The following is a 26,010-nucleotide window of genomic DNA, read 5'->3' as shown; positions in this document are numbered from 1 at the left end:
GCGCTCTGGAGGTCTTCACACTGCATTCCGGCATCTGAAAGACAAAATCTTACCAACTCTTTGCACGCTCCGGAGGCCTTCGGCGCTGCATTCCTGCATCTGAAAGACAAAACAAGGTGCGTTTTAAGACATTGGGGAACTTTAATACTCACGTGCCATTACTCCTTTCCACATCTAACCCAGTGGGTATTCCGGCACCCTGCAGCCGCTCCGAACTTGTACCTGCAAAATAAAAAGACAGTTAAAGCGCATCGTGAAGCAGGCAACAAGCGCTTACTTACGTGCTTCCAGGCGCTTCTATTCATCACACGGGCTCCATCTTCAACTCACTTCAGCCCGTCATCCGCCATCGCCGGAACCCTGCAAAACAAGAGACATCATTACTAAAGACTTTAAAGACATTAGAATTACTCGAAACTTACCGTTCGTGCAGTAAACGACGGACAGCAGTCCTCTGAAGTCAAGAGGCCTGCTCCCCTTATCCAGTGAAGAAAATGGTTACAGCACCCTGCCCCGAGGCAGATGGAGAGCACAGCGTTCACTTACCTAAGACATCTTACCCTTCGAGTCAGACATACAGTGCACAGAGGTCCAGCCCAAAGAGCCAGCCGTGTGTTACACATCACCTTTGAAGATTCGGTATACGCCCAGTCAAGACCGGCGCCTCTACGGGAATCAGGTGAGCGTTACAGAAACTCAGCGGCTGGTTTCTTCCCTGGCAGTGCAACAGACTCCTGTCTTCCTCCCCGACGATCTTCTCTTCCCCCGGACGAAGCACCGACTTGCATCCGCTGCCAGGAACAACTGCCCCCGCTGGAGTATTCTCACCACTTTAAGGTACCGTGTCCGCCAGGCCTCCCTTTCTAAAGATTGCTACAAGGTAATAATAATCCCTTAACCTTCTGGACTGGGCTGGCTGCCTTGACCCTCTAACTGGTCTCTTTCTTTGGTCCAACTCCTTTCTGAACCTTTTCAAGACTTTTGTGCACTTCAACCGTGTGACCTTGGACACATTTCGTTCTGATCCTCTGAAAGTGGATCGGGCCCTCTGAACTCTAACTTCACGGTTTTACTTTGCCTTCCTCTCTTGTTATGTTCTTGTGAAAGTGTTGGGACCTGTTTCAAATTATACTCTGCTTTTCTCTCCCTTTTTAAAACGAATTATTAGAGTGCCATCTGCGTAAGCGCTCACCGCTGTCTGAAAATAAGTGGGGCTTTACTTAAGACTTGTCTAATATTCTTTTAAGGGAGTGTATATCTTTTAGTGACCGTGTTTTTGGATTGCTTACTATTAGTGCCTGTGTGTATTTCTAGATGTGGTTTTAAATAAATAATTATATCTCTTTTACACCAAGCTCTGGTCAGTGTTTACTTGTTCTATTGTGTTCTTTTGACCTATTGTGAATACTCTGTATACTGCCTAACTCTTCTTGAGGGAAGTCTGACTGCTCAGCCACAGCTACCAAGTGAATCTGTGTGGTACAGACTGCTACCAAGTGGGTTTACTGCCAAGCACCTGTAGTCCTAAATCTTTTGCAGTGGTCCCAGTGGGAACTGCACAGGTTTCTGCCTAACAGCCGCCAACTGCGAACCTCTGGTATTTCCTGTGCTTGAGATGGATCGGCACATGAAAATAAGCATCCTGCAGGTCCAATGACACCAACCAATCCTGAAGCTGGAGGGCCTGAAGGATATGAGAAAGAGTGACCATACTGAACTTGCCCTTCCTTTGGAACTTGTTAAGCATCGTAAGAATACAAACCCTTTTTCCTCTACGCCACAGGCACTGGTTCTATAGCGCCTTTCTCTAGCAGGGTCAATATCGCCTGCACAAGGAGCGGATCTGGAATCTTAAAAGAGTGCTTCCCCGGTGGATTGTCGTTAAGGCATTCGTAGAAAAGGTAGGCAGTAGCCGTGGGCTATTGTTTCCAGAGCCCACACATCTGAAGTAATGGCTCGCCACTCTTCTAGTTGTTGAGACAGCCTGCCCCCTACCGGTGAACAATGACTCAAGGCCTCAGAGCGGTTTTTAAGCGCCATCGGCAGCGCCTGATGGCAAAGAGGCTGCTGCTTGAGTGGCTTGGGCACCTCTACCCCGTCCACCATGAGGAAACTTACATTGCCCCCTTTGACTGCCCATTCCTCTCGTCCTTCCAAATGAGGAGTAGAAGCTAAAGGATCCACCCCTCCATTGTTGTCCCCTAGCACAAAAAGGCTGAGATTGTCTAACAGCACCGCCCAAAGATTTGGCAGCTACTTTGGAGGTCTGCAACTTCTCCTCAAGGCTCGCGTCAGCCTTGCTGCCAAACAGAGGAGACCCGTCAAAGGGCATGTTGAGAAGACAAGCCTGCACATCTGGGACAAACCTTGACTTCTGCAACCATGCACACCTGCGCATCACAGTGCTCGTAGCCATGGACCTGCTGACACTATCTGCAGTATCCAACCCAGACTGAAGGGATTCACACATGGCCTGCTTGCCATCCTGAACAATAGCCAGAAAGCCATCCCTTTCATCCCCTTCGGGAATATGCTCAGCCGCAAACGAAATGCAAATCCAGATTGTGTGAAATCTTTGCTAAGGCACAAGTAGAGTTGTCTGATTTTAACGCCATACTCCCAGCAGATGCTTGCCCATCCATCCATACGCTTATCATGCCTATCAGGAGGGATTGTAGGGTACGCTGTCTGTTTTGAGGTAGTCGTGGCTGCCTGGACCACCAAACTCTCTGGAGTGGGGTGAGTGGACATGTAGCCTGGATCGCACTGGATGGGCGGTATTTCTTCATCAGAGACTTATTCACCGCCGGATTAGCCTCCGGGGTGCTCCAATTTCCAGCCACCCTTTTTTGCAGAGCCATATGAAATGGCAACACAGGGTCGGTAGACAAGCCCAATCCAAAATATTTGTTTCTCATGCCATTTACCCAGGCTCAAAGGCGCGCAAGTATCCGTCCGAGAACGTTCCTTGCCGGCTTCGTCAGAAGGCGCAGGCGGAACAGTGCCATGTTTATCAAACATTTTCATCATCACCACCCAGAAAGCATCCCACTCCAGCGGGGTCGATGACTTGGACGGGCATACCATCCTTTTTGGGGAGGCGTTCGACGAAGACGACGAGGAAGGCGGTGACCGATGATGCCGCTTCCTAAAATGCCTGATGAGGATGACGAGTGGTGGGAACCACTCCTAGAACGTGACCGCTTGGACTTCTTCCTCCGAGGAGAGTCACCTCTCGACTCATCGGTCGAAAGCCCAGCAGGCCGGGATTTACGGGGCTTGGACACCTTGCCTACCTTCAGTTTCCCCTTTCGTTCCCGGAAGGCTTGCAGTCAACGACTGACACTTCGAACAGTCGTCCGTATCGTGGCAAGTCCGATGCAGATCTGCAAGCGACATCTTGGAGCCGCAATCCCGACACTTCTTAAATCCAGACTTCGGGGTTGTCGGGGTTGAAGATGAAGACATAATCGCAACTTCACAGGAAGCACGAGGCGTGCCGAGTTTTCAACGAAGCAAACAAGTTTGCGAAAAAAATTGAACTGAGGCTACATGCGCTGTGCGTGCTACTTATAACATCTGATGACGTCACCAGTCGACGGAGGCCTTCGAGGGACATCGACCCGATGCCATCGACCCAGGGCAGCATCTGCCGGAAAGAAAAAAAAAATTCAGAAGCAGCACAGAGGTGGACATTACATGTCAAAGATGAGGAATGCGTTGGAGGACACAATCCATTTGAAATAAGCATCCTGAAGGTCCAGTGACAGCAACCAATCCTGAAATTGGAGGGCCTGAAGGATCTGAGAAAGTGTGACCATCTTGAACTTGTCCTTCCCGAGGAACTTGTTCCAGTATCTCAAGTCCAAGATGGGTCTCAGCACGCCGTCCTTTTTGGGGATCAAAAAATATAGATAGTAACATCCCTTGTTCCTCTCTGCTACAGGTACTGGTTCTAGAGTACCTTTCTCTAGCAGGGTTAACATTTCCTGCACAAGGAGCAGATCCGGAATCCTCAAAGAGCGGTTCCCCAGTGGATTGTTCTGAGGTCTTCTTATAAAAGGAAGGCAGTAGCCGTGGGCTATGGTTTCCAAAGCCCAAGCATCCAAAGTAATGTCTCACAATTCTTCCAGATGCAAAGATAGTCTGCCCCCCACTGGTGAACTGTGACTCAAGACCTCAGAGTGGTTTTGTGGCAGCTGCTGCAGAGGCCGATGGCAAGAAGGCTGCTGCTTGAGCTGGCTTAGCACCTCTACCTCATCCACCACGAGGAAATCTTCTGTGGCCTCTTTGACTGGCCATTCCTCTCGCCCTTCCAACTGAGGAGTAGTAGCGAAAGGATCTACCCCTGCAAGATTGTCCACTAGGACGAAAAGGCCGAGGTTGCCTAACAGCGGCGCCTAAAGATTTGGCTGCAGCCTTTGAGGTCTGCAACTTCTCAAGGCTCTCGTCAGCTTTGTTGCCAAAAAGATGAGACCAGTAAAAAGGCATGTTTAGAAGCCTAGAGTGCACATCCAGTGAAAAACCCGACTTCCTCAACCACGCAAATCTGTGCATAACAGTGCTGGTAGCCATGGATCTGCTGATGCTACCCGCAGTATCCAATCCTGATTGAAGTGCTTCACAATTAGCTTCCTTGCCGTCCTTAATAATAGCTAAGAAGCCACCCCTTTCTTCCCCCTCGGGAATGTGCTCTGCCGCCATAGAAATCCCACAAAGTATATGAAAAATTTGCAAGGGCACAAGTGGAGTTGGCATATTTCAGTGCCATGCTCCCTGCAGAAAATACCTTTCTCGCCCATACATCCACACACTTGTCATCCCTATCAGGAGGGATGGTAGGGTACGCTGCTTGTTTTGAAGTAGCTGTAGCCGCCTGCACCGCCAGACTCTCCAGAGTGTGGTGTTTCGACAGGTAGTCAGGGTCACTACTGGAGGGGCGTTATTTTTCTGTCAGATTCTTATTAACTGCCCGATTGGCTTCTGGAACAGTTTGTAGCCACCCTTTTTTGTAATGCCATATGAAAAGGCAAAACAGGGTCAGTCTGAGGACCCTAATCCATAATATCGGTGAGATCATCTTGTTCATAAGGGAGAGGTGGCCTACTCCATTCCATGTATTCTACTACTTTCGACATGAGTTGCCTGTATGATGCGTCAGCATGTTCGCCAGGCTCAGTTATTCCAAACTCCAGTTTGGGTGAACTAGCTACTCCACTTGCAGATTGTAAGTTATACACTTCCTTGATTCTGGACTCCTCCAATATGAAACACTCTGGTACATTGGGTGTACTGTATTGTAACCCAAAAGGAGCATCTTCCTCATCAGAGTGTTCCTCTTCTTCAAAAATTGAAGTGAGTGATTTGAAAAACTCCTTTTTGGGAAGAGGAGCGTACACCGCCAGGTTTGAAAGTTGTAGGCTTCGACGACGTCGAAGGTTTCTCTATCGGCGCTGACATAGGAGGGGCGCTCGACATTGATGGAACAGCCGGCGTATGTGGCGTAGCTGGCGTCGATGGAGGCCCTCGAGGGACATCAACTCGATGCCATCGATACACAGCACCCTCTGCCGAAAATGTTTTCCGAAGCAGCTGAAGCTGGACATTACATGTCAAAGATGAGGAATACGTTGGAGGACACGATCCTTTTGAAGAAGGTGCCTCTGACAGTAGGAGGTGATAGTTATAGGAAACAATAGTAACAGAGGAGGAGGTGGTGACAATAGTGGCAGAGAAGATAGTGACGGAGGAGGTCAGGACAATAGAGGAAGATAGAGAGAGTAAAAAAAGACAACACTCTAGAAGTAAGATGAGGGAACCACTCATAGGCAGAAAGAATGTGAAGACACAAGGAGTTCGGCTTGGCATTAGGAGGCAGGAGTACAAACAAGTCCCAAGCAAGGAGGACAGAGGATAATTTATTTAAGGACAGGTGTGGCCAAAAGATATTGAAGTCTCCTTCCATGCGGCCAGGGGAAGGCAGACGCTGTCTGATCCCAACCCTGAGGGTAGTATCATGAGGTAGGATTACATGGGAGGAGATGGCTGTCAGGGGGGAGTGGTGACTCCTTTGGGAGGGACACAGTATTCATCCTCGGGTGAGGATGAGTGTTCTGTAATTCCCAAGTATCTGATGGCCTGGTGTCATTGCACAAATACCTCTCATGAGAAAACCCAAAGAAAATGTCTACAAAAAGTTATCTAAACAGAGTAAATTACACACCTTGGGAGTTTCTAAATCTAATGTGATATATCCTCTAATGGCCATAATTCTGTGTTGGGTAAAAGTCTAAACCCTGATATTAAGTCACACATCACTCCTATAACATTCCCCAACTCTGATAATATTCAGTAGTCAAAAAGAAATAACTGCACATAAAAACCTCAAATCCAATATCTACTACAAGCTCTATAATGCCTGTGGTACAAGGAAGAAGTGCCAGGAGTTAATGAGGATTAAGAATTCCATTGAAGGAAAAATGCAGTCTAGTTGCTTGGTGGCAAGGAACCTGAGCGAAACCTTTAAATTTGAAGGTGGAACTCAGGTGTGCAGAGGAAGAAGAAGACACAGGAAAGACTGATCTCCTGAGCTAGGGCTTGGAGTCTGATCGTGTGCGGAACTGCAGAGGCGCAGGAAGGCGCAGAGGCGGCCATGCCGGTGTCTAGAAGGAAGCTGAGAGACCGGGAGAGCCGTGGTCGCAGAGAACAGAGCAAAAGGAGCTCCCAGGGTGAGAAACCAAGAGAGCGAGAGAACCTGAAAGATAACCGAGATGCTGAAGGGGAACGCTGCTATGCCACGCAGCACCAACAGACGCCGAAGCCGTCAGCATTAGCCGGTGAGCCTCCGACGAGTCACTGGGCACCAGGGCACTTTGTAGCATTTGCGCCTCTCTTAATTAAGTCACGGGGAGTACAAAAGCATAATAACCTAAGGAGAGGGAGGCAAAGAGAATCAAGTGAAGGCCTGACTAAACCCCTTAATTGGAGAAATATAAGAAGGCAAAAAGGGCGTTATTTCTCATTTATGAGAGGTCAATTGGGGAAACCTGTAACCCACATTGCCAACAGCCAAGAGGTTATCCAAAAGGAGCAAGAATGCAACAAGGGCGCAATTCTCCACGCATGAGATGTCAACCTGGGGAAATCTATAACCCATATTGCTATTAAGAAGAGATCAACTGTAGTAGTACACATTTTCTTCCTGGCAGGAGAGCAAACCAGGAAAGAGACCATTTATAGTTAGTCTTAGCAGGCAAGTGAACAAGGAAAGAAACAGTTGAGTGGAAGAAATGTGGTTGTGGTAAAAAGGTGTTGTGAAGAGACATTGATAACGGTAGCATTTTGACAAATTGTGACATTACCAGAAAGTAGTAGTTGCGCTATCCTGATAAGAGCATTTCAGAGGAAGAATAATTGCGATGTTTTAAGGATTCAATTTGAAACTTAAGAAAGATATTAGGCCTCATTCCGAGTCCGGCAGTAACCGTGCCGGAGATACCGGCGGGTTGCCGCCGTACTCTGAATGAATTACTGGTGTCTGACTTCCCGGTGCCACTGGGCCACTGGGCTATTCCATATCCAGCAGCTGGGAATGGGGACACGGGAGCACCGGCACAGTTAACAAGTCTGCCTACCATGGTCGCTGCGCCTGGCAGGGTCAGACCTGTTGGGCACAGTGGCTCCGGCAGGCAGACTTGTAGTTTGCCGGTCCGGAAACAACGGCACCGTTGTGTCAGAGAAAACAAATGCCTTCGTTTATGAAAAAGTGTTTGTGAAAGAGACATTTGCTTTACCAGGAGGAATCCTGTGGAGGAGATTCATTGATTTGGGTTTCTTGAATAAGTGTTTGTGGAAAAGACATTTTCTTTGCCAAATGGAAAGAGACAGTGGATGGAAAAGACATTTTTTTTTAGTTGAACAGATCTTTGTTTAAACAGATCTGGTCCAAGAGTACTCCTGAATTCATCCAGGGGAAGAGAGCCCAGCCCTGGTCACAGGGAGTACTTTCTAAAGTTTGAACTTTCATATTGTTTTGTTGATTTGAAGACAGCCAAATATTCCTTGTACATTTGCGTTTGTATTAGTGCGAGGGTCAGATGCTTTTTGGACACTAGGTCATCTTTCTTAAGTTTTAGTTTGCTAGGTGGGGACTTTCTCGTTAGAATATGGACAGATAGTGTTTTATCTCACCCTTTTTACTTTAATAAAATGGCAAACATTAAGAAAACTATACCTTTGTGTCCGTCTCGCATTTGTGACACTTCACAGTTCCCACTGAGCCTTTGTCTGCTTGTCAGAACTTGGCCTGTGTGGCCCAAAAAATCATGGCCGTAGCGGACTCCAGCTTCTGTCTGGAAACACACATGCAGTCAACCATTGAAATCCTGGACTTCCTCGACTCCTATGCTCCTGGCCTTCTCAGCCCCTCAATATATTTGAAGGGACACTGCCAAGATCTAGTTGTCAGAATGGACACCCTGCTAAATGTCTTAGTTTAACCCTCACTGACTAATCCATCATCCCCTTCACAGTCAACACCCCTTCCAAGAACACTAGGTTAATGCAGGATTTCAGACAATTTCAAACTGTTCTCATATACCTTTCGGAAATTAATAACACCTATTTCTAAGAGCCTGTTATCCCTCAAACCTGCAACCTTGCCCGCAATGCTGTATCCAACCTCTACACTGTAGAAGTCAAAAAGGTCCATCAGTTGCACTTTCACAAGGCTCCCCGAAGAAGATGCGCAGGATAGGAAGCCATATTTTAGGAGGGTCCTGCCAATCATTATGATGATTCCAGTAGTATGTGAAAGGAGTAGGACTTACAATCTCATCTGAAGCAGTCAGAAACTGCTCTAGGTAGGGCATCAGTGGTGTGCACAAGGATGATGTCTTAGAGGCTAAAGGGCACACATTTCCGTGGACAGTGGGCATGTTTTTAGTGCCTGAAAATGTATGTGGTGCTATAGAGATGCCCAAACCTTCTCACTGATCCATCGCTCTATAAAGCATTACAGGATCACTGAGCTAAATGCTCATCCACGCTGGAGCTGAGCAGAAGTGATTGTTGCCAATGGCACAGGACTTTGTCTAGAAGAGCTTCATGGATTTTCCTGATGCAAGGCAGAGATGCCACCTAAGGATCGCCTCCAGTCAGTGGGCTGCATGAGAAGTTGGGCCTTAAACTCACTGTCCCTTTTTGTCCCAGTAGATGGGCAGGATAGGATAGGATCGCTTTCAGAAACAGGATCCTGCCAAAAGAGGAGAGTCAGTTTCTTTTCCGAAACACATCTGAAACTCTACAGTACTTTGTACAGGCCCTTGAGTACCTTTTAAGAGGAGGAATATGATGAGGCAGAGCCAAAGCCCCAGAGGCAAAGCCTGTGTGGAGCACTAACAGAATAGCTGTCCCAGTTGGACATGCATATCTTAACCATGGATAGTGAGGCACAGAGCAATCAGGAAGTCTGAGTGAGAAGACAGGAGGCTGCAGCAAAACTCCAGTGAAAAGAATCCGAAGTGTAGCGGCACATGGATGTTCTGTTTGCCCTACAAGGAGGATCAATGAGGAATAAAATGGGACGACTAAGTGGGGAAAGTGAGATCGGGGCCTTGCCAGAGGACAGAAGCCTGTGTTCAGGCTTTCTAATTGTTTTTCTTGTTTTGATAAAGACTTCCATACATTTCCCCTCACAAGGAAAAGTCCCCATGAGCCCCCATGCCTAAAACGAATGGAGGGTGAAATCAATTGCAATAGTCAACAAGTTTGGCAGAGATAGGCAGACTTGTCACACTAATAAACTATGCTAATATGTAAATGTGATATAATATATTCAAAGGAGAAATAATAATAAAAAACACAATTAGACAATAATTGCAGATTGATGTTATGCAAGTCATAGCTCACTCAGTAATCCAGTCTGCGCCAAGACAAATCTAGTTTTGGCCTAACAATTTAAACAATCTGCCAAAAGTTAATCGTTTTTATTACTTTTGTACAGGCATTGGAAAGAGGGTATGCAAAGAGTTGAAGCAATGGGAGCGGAAAGGAAGTGAGGGGAGGTGAGGAGTGAAGGAAAAAGGGAAGATAAGGAGAGAGGGAAAGTGGCACTCAAATGGCACTAGCTGCAGCTTTAGAGAGAGGGTGGGTGGTGCAATGCACATGGAGGGATACAAAACAAATTAACACTGAAACGTTCTTTAGAGGGGTTCAGTGGATCTACAAAAACCCATATGTTACCATCTGAATCCAGTGGAAATCATTTGGAAGTAATGCAGGGGAATTTCCAACAAAAAAACAAAGACTGCAGAGGCTGTTTACGTCATGATTGTATATATGAGGCAGTTCCATGTCAGCTATGAGTAATTTCTAGTTGACATCTAAGATGGGCTCCAGTGGACCCTGTTGTAGCATACAAGCTTGGAGGCAATCTCAATATTTAGTTTATTATTAAAAGTCCTAAAGCGCTAACCCTGACCCCAACTGTACTGGGGTGCTGTAGAGCATTTTCATAATGGTTCAGACGGACATGATTTTACAACAATTTAAAAATGGTCAACCTTCCTAGGATTTGTTTGTAGGAAAAATGAAAATTGTTTTATTTGTATTTGGCATAAATATCTTTACAAATTATACTGACTACTTCAAAGTTCATATAAAATAGGGTTTCAAATCCAATGTTCTTAAAATCATTAACATAAAACAAAACAGATTATATATTTACATATTTACATTAAACAAGATAATGTTATGTCTGCTTCACAGGTATATTAGCAACTAACAAATTACAACACAAATTCATTTCAAGTGTGCTATTGCAGAACTAAGTATAATCGCTGAGGTCTTATTTAATTTATTTCCATATCCTAATCCTCATACAATATTTGCATCATTGATTCGATTCCATTTCATCTAAATGAACCTGCAGGTTATTCAAAAAGCGGGTTAGGGCTAGAATCAGGGCCTGCCTTGTGCCATACATACACTGTGCCCATAGCAGTTCTCTTCTGTATTAAAGAACGACGCTAAGTGCATTATACGAAGGCCTTCAAAACATTCACAATAAATCACCAGATGTTTCAGTGATTCTTGCTTTGTTTCTGTTTCATAGTATCTGCATCATTCAATTCATACAGCATTAGTACTCTTAATCCAATGTTTGATCCTTTCATTAGTATCAGTTATCTTGTATGTTATCTAACCTCGTGTCTGTTTTCCATATGTGTTGGTTAACTAAATAAGCCAAATTCCTACACATTTTCGGGTTCCATTTGATTGATAACGCATGTCTATCGACCTCTATTAAAGCCAATTTAGGTTTATGGATAAACAACTTCGCCGGGATATTAATTGTGGTCTTTAACATCTTATGATCCCCAAACCTGATTCACATATGAGCATGGGTTCACACATTTCTAATAGTTTTCTTGAAACAGCAATGTAATCTATCAATGACTTTGCATTCCCTCTCCTCCATGTAAATACACTTTGTCCTTGCACACGGGGCACTAGATGGAAGCCCCAATCTGTTAGAAAGACCATCCAGCACCTCCCATGTTCACGGGACAACGAGATTGAGGAGTGTTGAGGTTGTCCTAATCTGGCTATGTATGAATCATCTAACAATGCATTGAAGTCTTCACCTAGAATCAGCTCATACTTTACATTATGAAGAAATGCTTTTTGTAACATTTCATCCAAATCATTGAGCATCGTTTCTATGGTGCAATTCACCGGATTCCAGTACATATTTATGAGGAGTATCTGATAATGATGAATGAGCACTTGTGTGATAAGCAATTCATTAGTTGAGTATTTGAAAGTTGAATCAATCTTCACACTGTCATTAACCCACCTGAGGGTCGGCCTTGTAGACCCCTTCTAGCTGGATGACTAAATGAGGTGAACCCATCCAAATTCAGTTGTTTCAGAGCCATAGTTTCTTGAATTAGAATAATACAATAATTTTGGAATATTGGTTATTCCGCATGACATTTGATTAAATTGGTAAAACCACAACAGTTCCAACTTAAAAAGGGCACAAGATGTAAGTTATGATTGCTTAGTTGTGTTATCAGTAGTACTCATGTGTTTCGTAACCGGTTCTTAACATAAAAGCCCTTTCAGTGCATTTACACTTTGACTAATTGAGAGCGTATATCTGTATTCAGGGCTAGATTCACTTCATCTTGAGTTCTTTTGGAATCATTTTTTTCAATCCTCTCAGGTTGGTATTCAATAAACCTGGTGTATTCCTGACAATTTTCAAATGCATACAATTTGTATCCCAACAAATTGAAATTATCTCTTTGTTCCCACAACATTTTGGAGATTACTAAAGATTTAATTGTGCACACCATCCTGTTATTATTGGTAAGTGCAAGTTTAATCCACTCAATGTCTTGAGACTGTAGGCTACGAAGAGTAGGAATTTGTTGGAACATGTTTAACAAATGATTATGATTGATTCTAACCATACCATTTACATCCAACTCACTACTCCAACAAATGAAAAAGTGCATCTCTTTAGATATCTCTTCATAGGAAGGACCATTTACCATTGGCCTTCCACATCCTATATGTGCTCCTTCTACCCCCATAAACTCTCTGTTACTTGTGTGCTCCTGCGTTGCCTCAACATTACTTATATTTTCACCTTTCTCAGATGAACATATTTTCCCTTCGTTACCACTACTTGGTTGCTTAAACACTGAGGTAGAAGTTTCAATTTGGGCATATGCAGGATTTTCTTTCGTAAAATTACTATGCTCCAGGCATATATATGCAGCTTTTGTGTCAGGTTTCTTTGAGGGACCAGCCAAAGTAATTTCTTTGGTGTGTTACCCATCACAGCTATCTTTTCTAAATGTTTGTTTATTTTTCATAGTTGGGTAAAAGGCTGCAAGATTAGTTTGTTTCACGAGTGCGGGATTCCCTCCCACCATACTTACTACACCATCATTCTTGACTGGAATTGTAGTGACAGGGACTTGTGATTTTTTCTTTTGGGGGTGTTTTTCGATGTAGATGGGGTTTGCCCTTGAAAAGAAAAAAGTAATAATAAATAAAGGAGAATGGATGAACTTTGAGCATCAATATATGCATAACTTAACGTGAACATATGAGTTTTTAGCACTTTTCAAAAGGCAAGAAAGGAGAGAAGACGGAGAAAGTAGGTTGGGAATTCCAACCCTGCAATGCTCCAAAGAGACAGCTTGAGCACAGGAATGGGAATGGCAAAGCCTTGGAATAGAGGCTATTGGTAAATCGAGGAGCCCCCCAGAAATCTGTAGCGTAGACGCCAAATAGGCAGGTTGACCTAACCTAGCAGCTGTGGAGGCGTTACAGCAGATCTTCAAGAAGTGTTTCTGGGTCATGCAAAGAAAAAAGTAGGAGGGATCATTGTAAAGAAGACCGGTGGGGGGGTCTGTACTTCGGCTCTCTATATGGTAGAGGGGAGGCACAGAGGACCCCAGCCAAGATTCTCTAATACGGTAGCGATGGGCGAGCAATCAAGGCCTAGCTTCTCAGGAGGTGATGCAGGCTGGTTCTTAAGTACAGTGTATCCCCAAGCCCCCACAAAGGAATGTCCACACACTGTATTACTGAAAACACAGTCTTTATATAATTAATATTCAAGGGTTATGTACACTTATCACAATAACGCACTTTGTGCTCAGGAAAATCAGCAATGGTAAATATCTACAATTCTAAAGTGGTACCACTAATATTAGACCTCATTAAAGTGCATTCACAATACTGTAGAAATGGCACACAGATCAATAAGAAGGAAACCAGCAATAGAGAGAGGAGAGATAACAGAGGGTTGAAACAATAGGCAGAATACTGGCCCCTACCACTGGACACAGTTCTGTGTGGAGATCCCCCCACCTGGGCAACCTGTAAAATAAAGGGATATGACACAAGCCCAGTCCATATATTGTTCAACAGTCTTATTCTCTCCTACAATGTTTTTACCCCCCCAATGTACCTGGTGGAGTCGAGTTCTTCGAAGAGGCGTCGACAGATCCTTCTTGAATGACCCCCTTTTAAGCAGGAGTCACGGATCGTCGAGAGGCGTAGAGAAACGTCGAAGACCTCGGGGTTCGGCGACGGGGAATCGACGGCCCTTCTTGAATGCCTTCCCTTTCAAGCGGGAGGCACGGGGCGTCGAACGTCCGTCGACGAACGAGGTAGAACGATGTCGAAGAGGCGGCAGCTTCGTCCGAGCGGTGCTCGTCGGCGTCGGGGCGTCGGCGTCCTGCACGGCGGAGGTGTGCGGGGCACCTCGATGACAATAGTTCTGGACCGCAAAGATTGTAGAGACGGGAGCCCAGCAAGGGCGTCGAGTCGCTCGAGTCTTTGGGATCGTGAGGTGGCGGGAAACCCACCGGCGGATTCTCCTCGGCGCGTTGGTCGTCCTCGACTTTCTCCGGCGGGACAAAGCGGCCGACGATGCGGACGAGGGAGTCCTTCAAGGCAAATGTTCTTAGGCAAGGAGCGGACGGCTCCGGTCGTCGGCGGCACGGCGTCAAGTGGTTCCCACGGCTGGGCAACACAACTTCGACGGGCCTCCAGCGGTTACACAGACCTGCGAACCCTGGTCGACGGCAATGGACTTCGACAGCGTCGAGGTCCGGGTGCTTCACTTCGATCTCCTCGGCGGTCCCGTCTCGGGTCGGCAGCCTTTCGAGGGTCTGACTTCCAGGGCGCTTCGGCGAAGATTCAGCGGTGCTCGATGGTCCCTCGGAGCACGGGAAGAGGGCGCCTTACCAGGTCCTCTCTCGGGTCAGTCCTCGACGATTTCGACAACCTTCAGTTCCGTCGAAGCAAATGCCACAGCAAGTCTTCTTCTTCCAGCTGGACGTCGAGGATCAGCAAATCCAGTTACTCTTGAGTGGAGACTCAGCTTCTGAATGCTTCTGAACAATTTCCAGTGGTGAGAGGTCCCCAGATATACTATTCTGTCTCTCATCCACACTGCTGGCACACACACAGCAGCCAATCACACAGAAGGGCATTCATGCAGTCAGTCAGCCAATCAGGCACACAGTGCATTCAGGCCACACTCCTCCCTTTCAGACACTCACAACAAGGAATGTGGATTGGGACAAGTACCCAGCCATTCAACACTACACACTGCATTCAGGCCAGTTTCGGGCAGGGCTGTCTCAGTCTTTGTCTCTCATGCCAGAAACCAGACAACCACAACAAGGAGTGTATATTGGTCACACACTCCATTCACCCAGGTCCCACCCACAGGAGGTACCCACAACATACAGTCACTGGGAAGGCTCCAGTCAGTCTAGCTGGGCCTTCACAACAACACCATATATGGAACTTCCACCCAACAGCCAGTCAGGGGGAAGGGACAGAGTCAGGGCTTCCCAGGACTTTGGGAAAAACAAGATAACAGGCAATAGAAAGCAAGAGGCCACAGGGGCCATCTTGTTTCCTATCAGGAATCAACTGATTCCAATGGCAGGGCCTGGGTATCCCAAAATGGAGGACACCCAGAGCACCTGTCAAATTCAGCATGGAGCTGCCACCAGCCCATACCCTGCTCTGTGGGCCACCCACAGGTGCCCAAAAACATACACTAGGGGCACAGGGTTGTACCCCTACCCATGGGTGCCATAAGGGTATCCCATGGGTCTGTTCACCAAATCAAAAGAGAGCTGCACTGCCAGGAGTCCCTCATGGACTCCTGGGCAGAAAACATGACAGAACACACGGTAAAAACAGAGAAAGGACAAGGATTCAGAGGCCCTGTCCCTCAGATGCATTTCCGGCATCACAGTCGCCCCCCCCAGACTGAGGTGGAGGGTGCCTAATCTCCCACGGGATAGACACCCTCATCCAGACGGTCAACATACCTTCTGGAAAGGCCATCTGCATTATCGTGACTCTTCCCTGGTCTGTGCTCTATGGTGAAGTCTAGCCCTTGTAGGCTAATCGACCACCTGAGCAATTTCGGATTCTCACCCTTCATCTGCATAAGCCACTTCAGGGGCTTATGATCTGTTTGGACCTTGAAGGTGGACCCCGTAAGGTAGGGCCTAAAACGCCTAAGGCTCCAAACTATACTAAAACATTCCTTTTCAACAGTAGCCCACCTAAGTTCTCTACCCTTGAGTTGTCTACTGATGAATATGATAGGATGTTCTCTCCCTTTGTCATCTAACTGGGACAAGACAGCTCCAATTCCGGTGTCGCAGGCATCCGTCTGGACGATAAAGGGTCGGCTGTAGTCAGGCGCACTCAACACAGGTGCCCTACACAGACTTTCTTTCAAGCCATCAAAGGCCCTCTGACAGTCTTCAGTCCAATTAACCTTCCTAGGCTGTTTGGGTGAAGTTAGAGCTGTCAGGGGTGCAGCTATGGTTCCATAGTCTGCCATGAAATTGCGATAGTACCCAGTGAGGCCCAAAAAGGCTCTCACCTGGGTTTGAGTAGTGGGCGTCTCCCAGTTCTGTACGTCCTGTACTTTACTGGAGAGAGGTTGGATTTGACCCCCTCCTACCTCATGACCAAGATAGGTAACTTTCCCCTGAGCTATCTGGCACTTGGTGGCCTTGATAGTGAGGTTAGCCCTTTTCAAGGCCTGCAACACCTTATCCAGATGTGTCAAATGCTCTTCCCAGGTGGAACTGTAGACGGCAATGTCGTCTAAGTAAGCCACACAAAAGGCTTCCAGCCCACTGAGCGCATGGTTGACCAATCTCTGGAAGGTGGCAGGGGCATTCTTCAACCCAAAGGGCATGACCCTAAACTGGTAGAGTCCCTCAGGTGTGGAGAATGCCGTCTTTTCCTTGGCATGGTCCGTCAGAGCTATTTGCCAATAGCCTGAGGTAAGGTCAAAGGTGCTCACAAATTTGGCAGCACCTATAGTGTCCACGAGCTCATCAGCCCTGGGCAATGGGTGCGCGTCAGTTTTGGTGACGGCATTGACTCCTCGGTAGTCCACACAGAACCTCCAATCCTTGGTACCCGCCGGGGAACTTGCCTTGGGGACAAGGACCACTGGACTGGACCAGGGACTGGTGGAGGGTTCAATAACACCCAGATCCAACATCTTGGCGACCTCAGCCTGGATGTGGTTTTTGACGGTATCTGACATACGATAGCTCCTGCTTTTGACAGGCACACTGTCACCAGTGTCAATTTCGTGCTTACACCACGGTGTAAGGCCCGGTGTCAGTGAAAACAGAGGGGCATACTGCTGGAGCAAAGCCCGGCAGGCCCTCTGCTGCTCTGTTGTCAAATCGGGAGAGAGTTGTACTCCCTCCACTGAGCCATCCTGAGGGTTGCTATGCAGCAAATCAGGAAGGGGCTCACTCTCATCCTCTTCTTGCCCTGAAGCTAGCAAGAGACATGAGACCTCTGCTCGCCTGTGGAAAGGCTTGAGCCTGTTGACATGGAATACCTGGGGGGCTACCCCAGAGGCTCCCATGTCCACCAGATAATTGACTTCGCCCATCTTGGAGATGATCCTGAAGGGTCCAGTCCACTTGTCTGCCAAAGCTCTAGGCTTGGTAGGCTCCATCACAAGGATTTCCTGTCCCGGAGTCCAATCCACTTGCGAAGCTTTCAGGTCATGCCAGTACTTATTCAATTCCTGGCTGGCCTTGAGATTTGCTGTTGCCTGACCCATCATTTGTGTCATCCTCCGCCTGAGGCCTAACACATAGTCCCCCACTTGCTTGGCGGGACCTGGAGGGGTGGCTTCCAAGCCTTCTCGGATCAAGGCGAGGGGCCCCCTCACGGGATGTCCAAAGAGTAACTCAAAGGGGCTGAAACCAACACCCTCTTGAGGTACCTCTCTGTAAGCAAACAGCAGGCATGGCAGGAGGAGATCCCATTTCCTCCTTAGGGGCTCTTCCAAAGCACCTAGCATGCCCTTGAGAGTTTTGTTAAATCTCTCAACCAGACCATTGGTCTGGGGGTGGTAAGAGGTGGAGAACTTGTAGGTTACCCCGCACTCTTTCCACATGGTTTTCATGTAACTAGACATGAAGTTGGATCCTCGGTCAGAGACAACCTCCTTGGGGAATCCAACACGGGTGAAAATGCCCAGGAGAGCCCTGGCAACCACCTTGGCAGTAACAGTCCGAAGGGGTATTGCCTCAGGGTACCTGGTGGCATGATCTACCAAGACCAGGATGAACCGATGTCCACCTGAAGTGGGAGGGTCAAGGGGACCGACGATGTCGATGCCCACCCTCTCAAATGGTGTGCCAACCACTGGTAATGGCTGCAGTGGGGCAATGACCCTGCCTCCAGTCTTGCCAGACAACTGACAAGTTGGGCAGGTCCTGCAGTGGGACTCCACCCCTACTCCCATCCGTGGCCAGTAGAAATGGGCAGAGAGCCTCTGCTTAGTCTTCTTGGTCCCAAGATGACCAGCCAAGGGCACCTCATGCGCCAACTGCAGTAGGAAGGGCCTGTAAACCTGGGGTACCACCAACCTCTTGCGGGCACCAGGTTCGGGCTTAGTGGGCTCACTAACAAGGAGCTCACCCTCCCAATAAATCTTGAATGTCCTAGGCACTTCACCTTGTGCCTGGGACAGGGCCTGTTTCCTCAGGCCCTCGAGAGAGTGGCACTCTCTCTGTCCCTTACAGAAGTCTGCCCGGGAGGGTCCCCCTTCAGCTAACAAGCATTGAAGGTCGGGATGATCCTCCGGGTTGAGAACCTCTCCCACAGGAGAGTCTTCTGTCTCTTCTCCCACAGGAGTTGAGTTTGGGTTTTCCGCTGGACCCAGCCCGTCCGGAGCATGGATCCCATTGGGTGCTGTCGGAACAGCAGGAAGAGAAGGTGTTCCCTCCACAGAGGTGGCCTTCTTGGTCTTCCTTCTTCTTGCCTTAGGCCTCGCCTTTGGCTCGGATACCTGACTCACAGCCAGACCCGGTGTCACCTGTGACCTAGTGACTGCAGCAGCAGTCATGGGAAGACCATCCGAGATCAACCCCAACTCTACTAGATCATTTCCTAACAGAATGTTAGCAGGGACATTGTCCTGAACCAGGACAGGAAGCTTTGCTGTCTTGTCTCCAATCATGAGTGTGACTAGGGCTACAGGCGATAATTTGGGAGGCCCACCAGCTAACCTGGTGGTTTGCAGAGGAGCACCTTCATAGTCCTCTGGCTTGAGCAGGGTCCTGTCCACCACTGTCATGCTTGCCCCAGTGTCTCTCAAACCAGTAGAAGGCTGGCCATTCAAGAGGACACTTCTCAAAAATCTACGGGTGTTCTGTGGGATAGTCGCCAGTACTTCTGCGTACTGGTCCCAGGCCCCAAGGGACACTAAGGAAATCTCTACTGGAGCACCAAATGTGATTCCTGTAGAGGAGGGGAGGACAGTGGCCTCCACCTCAGACACGGGGTAAGGGTAGGTCAGGCTGACAGCCTGTACTCCAAGTGCCTTACCTTTACACTTGGGGTCACCCCTTTTGTGATCCAGAGCCCCACAATCCCAACAAGTGCCAGGAGTGCGGGGTACGGTACTGGAACCACTGGGAGCCTGCTTTGCAGCAGGTGGACCACTACTCTTATTCCCACCCACAGAGGACTTATCCCCACTAGATTTTTGGGTCTTAGGAGAGGAAGGTTTTGGTTTACCCGACTGTGACTGCTTTTGGGACTCCTCAGCTTTCTGAGAGGCCCCCTTTTCTTTGTCCTTGTCCTTCCCACTGGAGTCCTTAGGGGACACCCGGTGGGAGACCCACTTGTCAGCCAACCTAGCCAGCTTAAAGGGGTCCAAAATGTTCTGGTCAGCCACATACTGACGCAGCTCTGGTGAACAGGCTTCAGAAAAATGCTCAAAAAACAAGAGGTGGGACAACTCAACAAAAGTTTTCACCTTGTATCCATCAATCCACCCCATCATGTTCATGTGCGCAGTACTCACCCAGTCAACCCAAGACACATTCTCTCTTTTCTTAAATTCCCTGAACCTTTTAAGGTATTGGGCAGGTGTCTTGCCAAACTTGGCAATCAAAGCAGACTTCATACACTCATACTGACCCCTTTCTTCCACACTCAGCTTCAGAATACAGTCATATCCAGTTTGAGGCACTCTGCTTAACAAACACTTAGCCCAATCTCTTTTATCTACATCATGAATTGCACAAGCCATTTCAAACGCTTCAATCCATTGGAGGATATCTGAACCCTCCACAAACACACCAACCAAATCTTTCATAAACTTGGTGGCTGGGGACCTGCCACTCTCAATTGGTCTAGCTGAAGTCTCCACTCTAGCTCTCTCTAGCTGGATTCTCTGACATTCAGTGTCCTTGTCTTTGAGCGCAAGATCCCTATTCTTGAGTTCCACTTGCTGTGCCAGCTCCTCTTTCTTAAGCTCAGCTTCTATTTCCAACTTGCGATATTCAAAGGCCAATTTCATCCTTAATAACTCAAGTTCCATGGAATTGCTGGGGTTTGGAACAGAGGCAGCAGGAATGGTGGCATTCCCAGAAACAGATTCAGCGACAACCCCAGGGGCAGAGTCCTCACTGGTTGCATCCCCCCCTTCATCAAGGGTTTCACCATCAGTCTGGTAGTCCACCAGGGCAGCTATCAGCTCAGCCCTAGACTTATCCACAAAGTCCAACTCCCTGGCTTCACAAGCACTCTGGAGAGCCTCTAAGCTCATCCGAGTCAATTTACCATTTGCAATGGGCTCCATTGCCTGTAATGCAGTTATTTGGTACACACCCAAACCTTAATCTAATAAAGTGCGGATATTTTGTAAGTGGCACGGTTATACACTGAGTCTTAAAACCATAAGCATCCCACCGCTGCCACCAGCTTTGTAAAGAAGACCGGTGGGGGGGTCTGTACTTCGGCTCTCTATATGGTAGAGGGGAGGCACAGAGGACCCCAGCCAAGATTCTCTAATACGGTAGCGATGGGCGAGCAATCAAGGCCTAGCTTCTCAGGAGGTGATGCAGGCTGGTTCTTAAGTACAGTGTATCCCCAAGCCCCCACAAAGGAATGTCCACACACTGTATTACTGAAAACACAGTCTTTATATAATTAATATTCAAGGGTTATGTACACTTATCACAATAACGCACTTTGTGCTCAGGAAAATCAGCAATGGTAAATATCTACAATTCTAAAGTGGTACCACTAATATTAGACCTCATTAAAGTGCATTCACAATACTGTAGAAATGGCACACAGATCAATAAGAAGGAAACCAGCAATAGAGAGAGGAGAGATAACAGAGGGTTGAAACAATAGGCAGAATACTGGCCCCTACCACTGGACACAGTTCTGTGTGGAGATCCCCCCACCTGGGCAACCTGTAAAATAAAGGGATATGACACAAGCCCAGTCCATATATTGTTCAACAGTCTTATTCTCTCCTACAATGTTTTTACCCCCCCAATGTACCTGGTGGAGTCGAGTTCTTCGAAGAGGCGTCGACAGATCCTTCTTGAATGACCCCCTTTTAAGCAGGAGTCACGGATCGTCGAGAGGCGTAGAGAAACGTCGAAGACCTCGGGGTTCGGCGACGGGGAATCGACGGCCCTTCTTGAATGCCTTCCCTTTCAAGCGGGAGGCACGGGGCGTCGAACGTCCGTCGACGAACGAGGTAGAACGATGTCGAAGAGGCGGCAGCTTCGTCCGAGCGGTGCTCGTCGGCGTCGGGGCGTCGGCGTCCTGCACGGCGGAGGTGTGCGGGGCACCTCGATGACAATAGTTCTGGACCGCAAAGATTGTAGAGACGGGAGCCCAGCAAGGGCGTCGAGTCGCTCGAGTCTTTGGGATCGTGAGGTGGCGGGAAACCCACCGGCGGATTCTCCTCGGCGCGTTGGTCGTCCTCGACTTTCTCCGGCGGGACAAAGCGGCCGACGATGCGGACGAGGGAGTCCTTCAAGGCAAATGTTCTTAGGCAAGGAGCGGACGGCTCCGGTCGTCGGCGGCACGGCGTCAAGTGGTTCCCACGGCTGGGCAACACAACTTCGACGGGCCTCCAGCGGTTACACAGACCTGCGAACCCTGGTCGACGGCAATGGACTTCGACAGCGTCGAGGTCCGGGTGCTTCACTTCGATCTCCTCGGCGGTCCCGTCTCGGGTCGGCAGCCTTTCGAGGGTCTGACTTCCAGGGCGCTTCGGCGAAGATTCAGCGGTGCTCGATGGTCCCTCGGAGCACGGGAAGAGGGCGCCTTACCAGGTCCTCTCTCGGGTCAGTCCTCGACGATTTCGACAACCTTCAGTTCCGTCGAAGCAAATGCCACAGCAAGTCTTCTTCTTCCAGCTGGACGTCGAGGATCAGCAAATCCAGTTACTCTTGAGTGGAGACTCAGCTTCTGAATGCTTCTGAACAATTTCCAGTGGTGAGAGGTCCCCAGATATACTATTCTGTCTCTCATCCACACTGCTGGCACACACACAGCAGCCAATCACACAGAAGGGCATTCATGCAGTCAGTCAGCCAATCAGGCACACAGTGCATTCAGGCCACACTCCTCCCTTTCAGACACTCACAACAAGGAATGTGGATTGGGACAAGTACCCAGCCATTCAACACTACACACTGCATTCAGGCCAGTTTCGGGCAGGGCTGTCTCAGTCTTTGTCTCTCATGCCAGAAACCAGACAACCACAACAAGGAGTGTATATTGGTCACACACTCCATTCACCCAGGTCCCACCCACAGGAGGTACCCACAACATACAGTCACTGGGAAGGCTCCAGTCAGTCTAGCTGGGCCTTCACAACAACACCATATATGGAACTTCCACCCAACAGCCAGTCAGGGGGAAGGGACAGAGTCAGGGCTTCCCAGGACTTTGGGAAAAACAAGATAACAGGCAATAGAAAGCAAGAGGCCACAGGGGCCATCTTGTTTCCTATCAGGAATCAACTGATTCCAATGGCAGGGCCTGGGTATCCCAAAATGGAGGACACCCAGAGCACCTGTCAAATTCAGCATGGAGCTGCCACCAGCCCATACCCTGCTCTGTGGGCCACCCACAGGTGCCCAAAAACATACACTAGGGGCACAGGGTTGTACCCCTACCCATGGGTGCCATAAGGGTATCCCATGGGTCTGTTCACCAAATCAAAAGAGAGCTGCACTGCCAGGAGTCCCTCATGGACTCCTGGGCAGAAAACATGACAGAACACACGGTAAAAACAGAGAAAGGACAAGGATTCAGAGGCCCTGTCCCTCAGATGCATTTCCGGCATCACAATCATTTCCAACGAGCAGCCGAATGAAGAACAGCTTTGAATGGAGCAAAGGAGGAGGCCGGAAGACCTATAGAGACGACACAGACTCATCAAACTGTGGTAGAAGTAAGGTTTGCACAGCAGAATATTAGTCTGAGGAAGGAGTAAAAGTTTTAATATTTTCTAATAAAAGCAGCTGAAAAAACAAGATCTCGTGAGATGAGCAATAGGACCCTTAATAGTAAGATCTGACAAATAAAAGCCAAGGATTTTGTGGAGGACACCAGGGGTGGATGTGATGCCAAGGAAATAAAGGATAACCAATTTCAGATATGAGCCATGCGGAAGAGACCCTGAAAATGAAAATGTTTTTTTCGGTTACATTTAAAAGAAAATAAAGACATCCAGCACCAAGACAGTCCCTTGCGCTAAAGATATCAGCCACAGATGGCACGTTGCGATTAATTGCTTATTACCCATACTGGTGTATCAAGAGATCAGAGTGATCAACCTGATCTCCAAAGGGGGTCCATATGGATATTAATGAGTAAAGGTGAGTGTGGAGCCCCGAGTGACAACCCACTTCATAGGGAGTGGGGTCCGACGATGGACCCCACTTGTACAAATTGAGTGTGGACTTTCAAAAAGAATGCAAACCAAGCCAAACAGGCCCAGCCAAACCTGTGCGGGAGGATAATATATAACTCATCATCATCAATAACCTTATTTCGGCCAGCGGCCATAAAAGTACATTAATGACACATAAAAACAATAATAAAATAAACATATTGGCCAGGCCATCACATTCAGAACAATAGCAGCAGCAGTGGTACATAACAGTAATTAGAGCACCAATTACATACCAAACATGAGAAGGATAAAGAGGTTCATCAACACTGATCAAACAGCGTCAATTCCAGATCATGAGCCGATAGAAACATTAAAACTTCAGTTTCACTACACCCGAACACTAAATGTCCAGTTAAAATTGGCCTAGAAATACACTAAAGGTCCATAATCCCAGGATTTAAGCAAACAGATAAAACAACATAAATCCCAAAAAATACAACGCATGTCAAATTTATGTCATGTTAGCAGCAGTGTTTACCTATACATGATGCCCTGAGCAAGGCAAGGGTCTTACTTCTTACAGCCGAGGTGCTCCAAGTGTAGAAAAACACTGCAAACATTGTGAGGAGGCGAGCTTATAGAGACAGAACCTAGTCACTCAACAGGATCCTTCTCAGATACAGTTAGAACGACATGAAATACATTACCCACTCTGTTCTTCCTTGGCGGCACCAAATAAGCTTCTGATAATAAAGGACGCTGTGATTCAGCTTTGAAAAGATGGCCAACGTTGTGCAGGGGTGAGTTATAATTTCTATTGTGCGGTTAGGTGGAGGGTATGATGTTAAATCAATACCCAAAAGGCCTTGGACTACTCTCGACTCCTTGAATTCCAGCCAGATAAAATCAAAAACAATATCTCCCTGCGAGTTCAACCTGGTGCTACTTACAATTTCTTCACAAATGACAGACCTACAACCACGCACAGAGCAAAACCAGTGGATACATTTGTTAATGAGAACTTCCCTGTTGTCTATCTGATTCGTGGCCAGTTTAGACACCATACGCAGGAATAAAAGCCTGCTGCTGCAGCCCCTAGTCCCCTGCACAGGGCTTGCGCCATACCCAGTACAGGCCTTGTGTCCTTACGGAGGTCTAGGAGCTCCAAAAGGGGCAGCATTGGGAATAATATCAGGCATGAGACTACCAGACCCATAATTTAGGTTACCAGCCAGGGCATTTAAGTGTCCCACGCACCTAGTCGTGATCGACATAAGTGGTTGCATTGAGTGTTGCTGCAAGTCTATGCTATGGGGGGAAGAAACTGGGCGGCTAGGGGCCGGATACCCTTTGGGAGGCGGGGTCTAGGGCTGTGGGTAATAATCCCTATATTACAAGGGTATAGTCCCGGGACAGCTGTGTTAGTACTGGCATCAAAGGTTTTGGTAGCCACTTCCTCCCTAGATTAAATGGCCCCCATGTCACTCGCAGCGCAGGATGATGGCTCCTTGGTCTTAATGCTCCTCCCATGAATATCAAGGAATGATGTAATTCGCTTCTTCAGGGCTTCCAACTCAACCAGAACAATATGGCATTTACACCGATTTACCCCATTTGCCCCCAGGATGGCGAGGTCATGAGTGTGTACAATAGCTAAATTAAGGGGTTTAAGCAGACTGGGAAGACCAGCACATGACGTAAAGCCAAACATTTGCAGTGAAGGTTGCCCTCTCGTTAAAAGCTGGGTGCGTGGTAATTGGATTACTAGCAATACAATCCAAACAGTCGCTACCTGTACTTTTCATCAGGGGAGTAAATCGATTAGAAGTTGAAACTTCAAACATCAATGGCTCATCCTGTATTACAATAGACCCCTCATCGGAGTCATCTCCTGAAGAGACATTTCTGACGAGTGGTATACCACCCTGCACACCACCCTACAGAGCGCCACCCAATAGGGACTGCCCAAAGCTGGACTCAGGGCCCACTGTTACCCCCTGACCGTTATCATAGTATGTACAATGGCTGGTATAATGTAGCACTCCCCTAACCCCCTTCCTGGTTAACAGGTCTGACCACTTCAAAGTTAGCCAGCGGGTTCTTGCTCTCCTTTGCTGGGTTGTAAACCATATTAGTCATATTTTCACATTTATTTATTTTATATGTGTATTGCACGCTAAGCCCTGAGGCATAAGGGCGCTGGTTACATGGATAGCATGTAGAGAGAGAGGGTTACAAAGATACAAAAT

General features: G+C 47.7%; 1 protein-coding gene across 6 annotated transcripts in view; it reads right to left on the bottom strand.

The window, feature by feature from the left end:
• GALNT11 (polypeptide N-acetylgalactosaminyltransferase 11) overlaps positions 1-26,010 on the bottom strand; it is a 982,259-nt gene that overhangs the window by 296,442 nt on the left and 659,807 nt on the right. The window lies entirely within an intron of this gene.

The sequence above is a fragment of the Ambystoma mexicanum genome, chromosome 2q, assembly GCF_040938575.1.
Source record: "Ambystoma mexicanum isolate Mex_15411 chromosome 2q, UKY_AmexF1_1, whole genome shotgun sequence".
NCBI classification, from domain to species: domain Eukaryota; kingdom Metazoa; phylum Chordata; class Amphibia; order Caudata; family Ambystomatidae; genus Ambystoma; species Ambystoma mexicanum.
The sequence above is the reverse complement of the archived record's forward strand: the minus strand, read 5'-3'. Positions and strand labels throughout refer to the sequence as shown.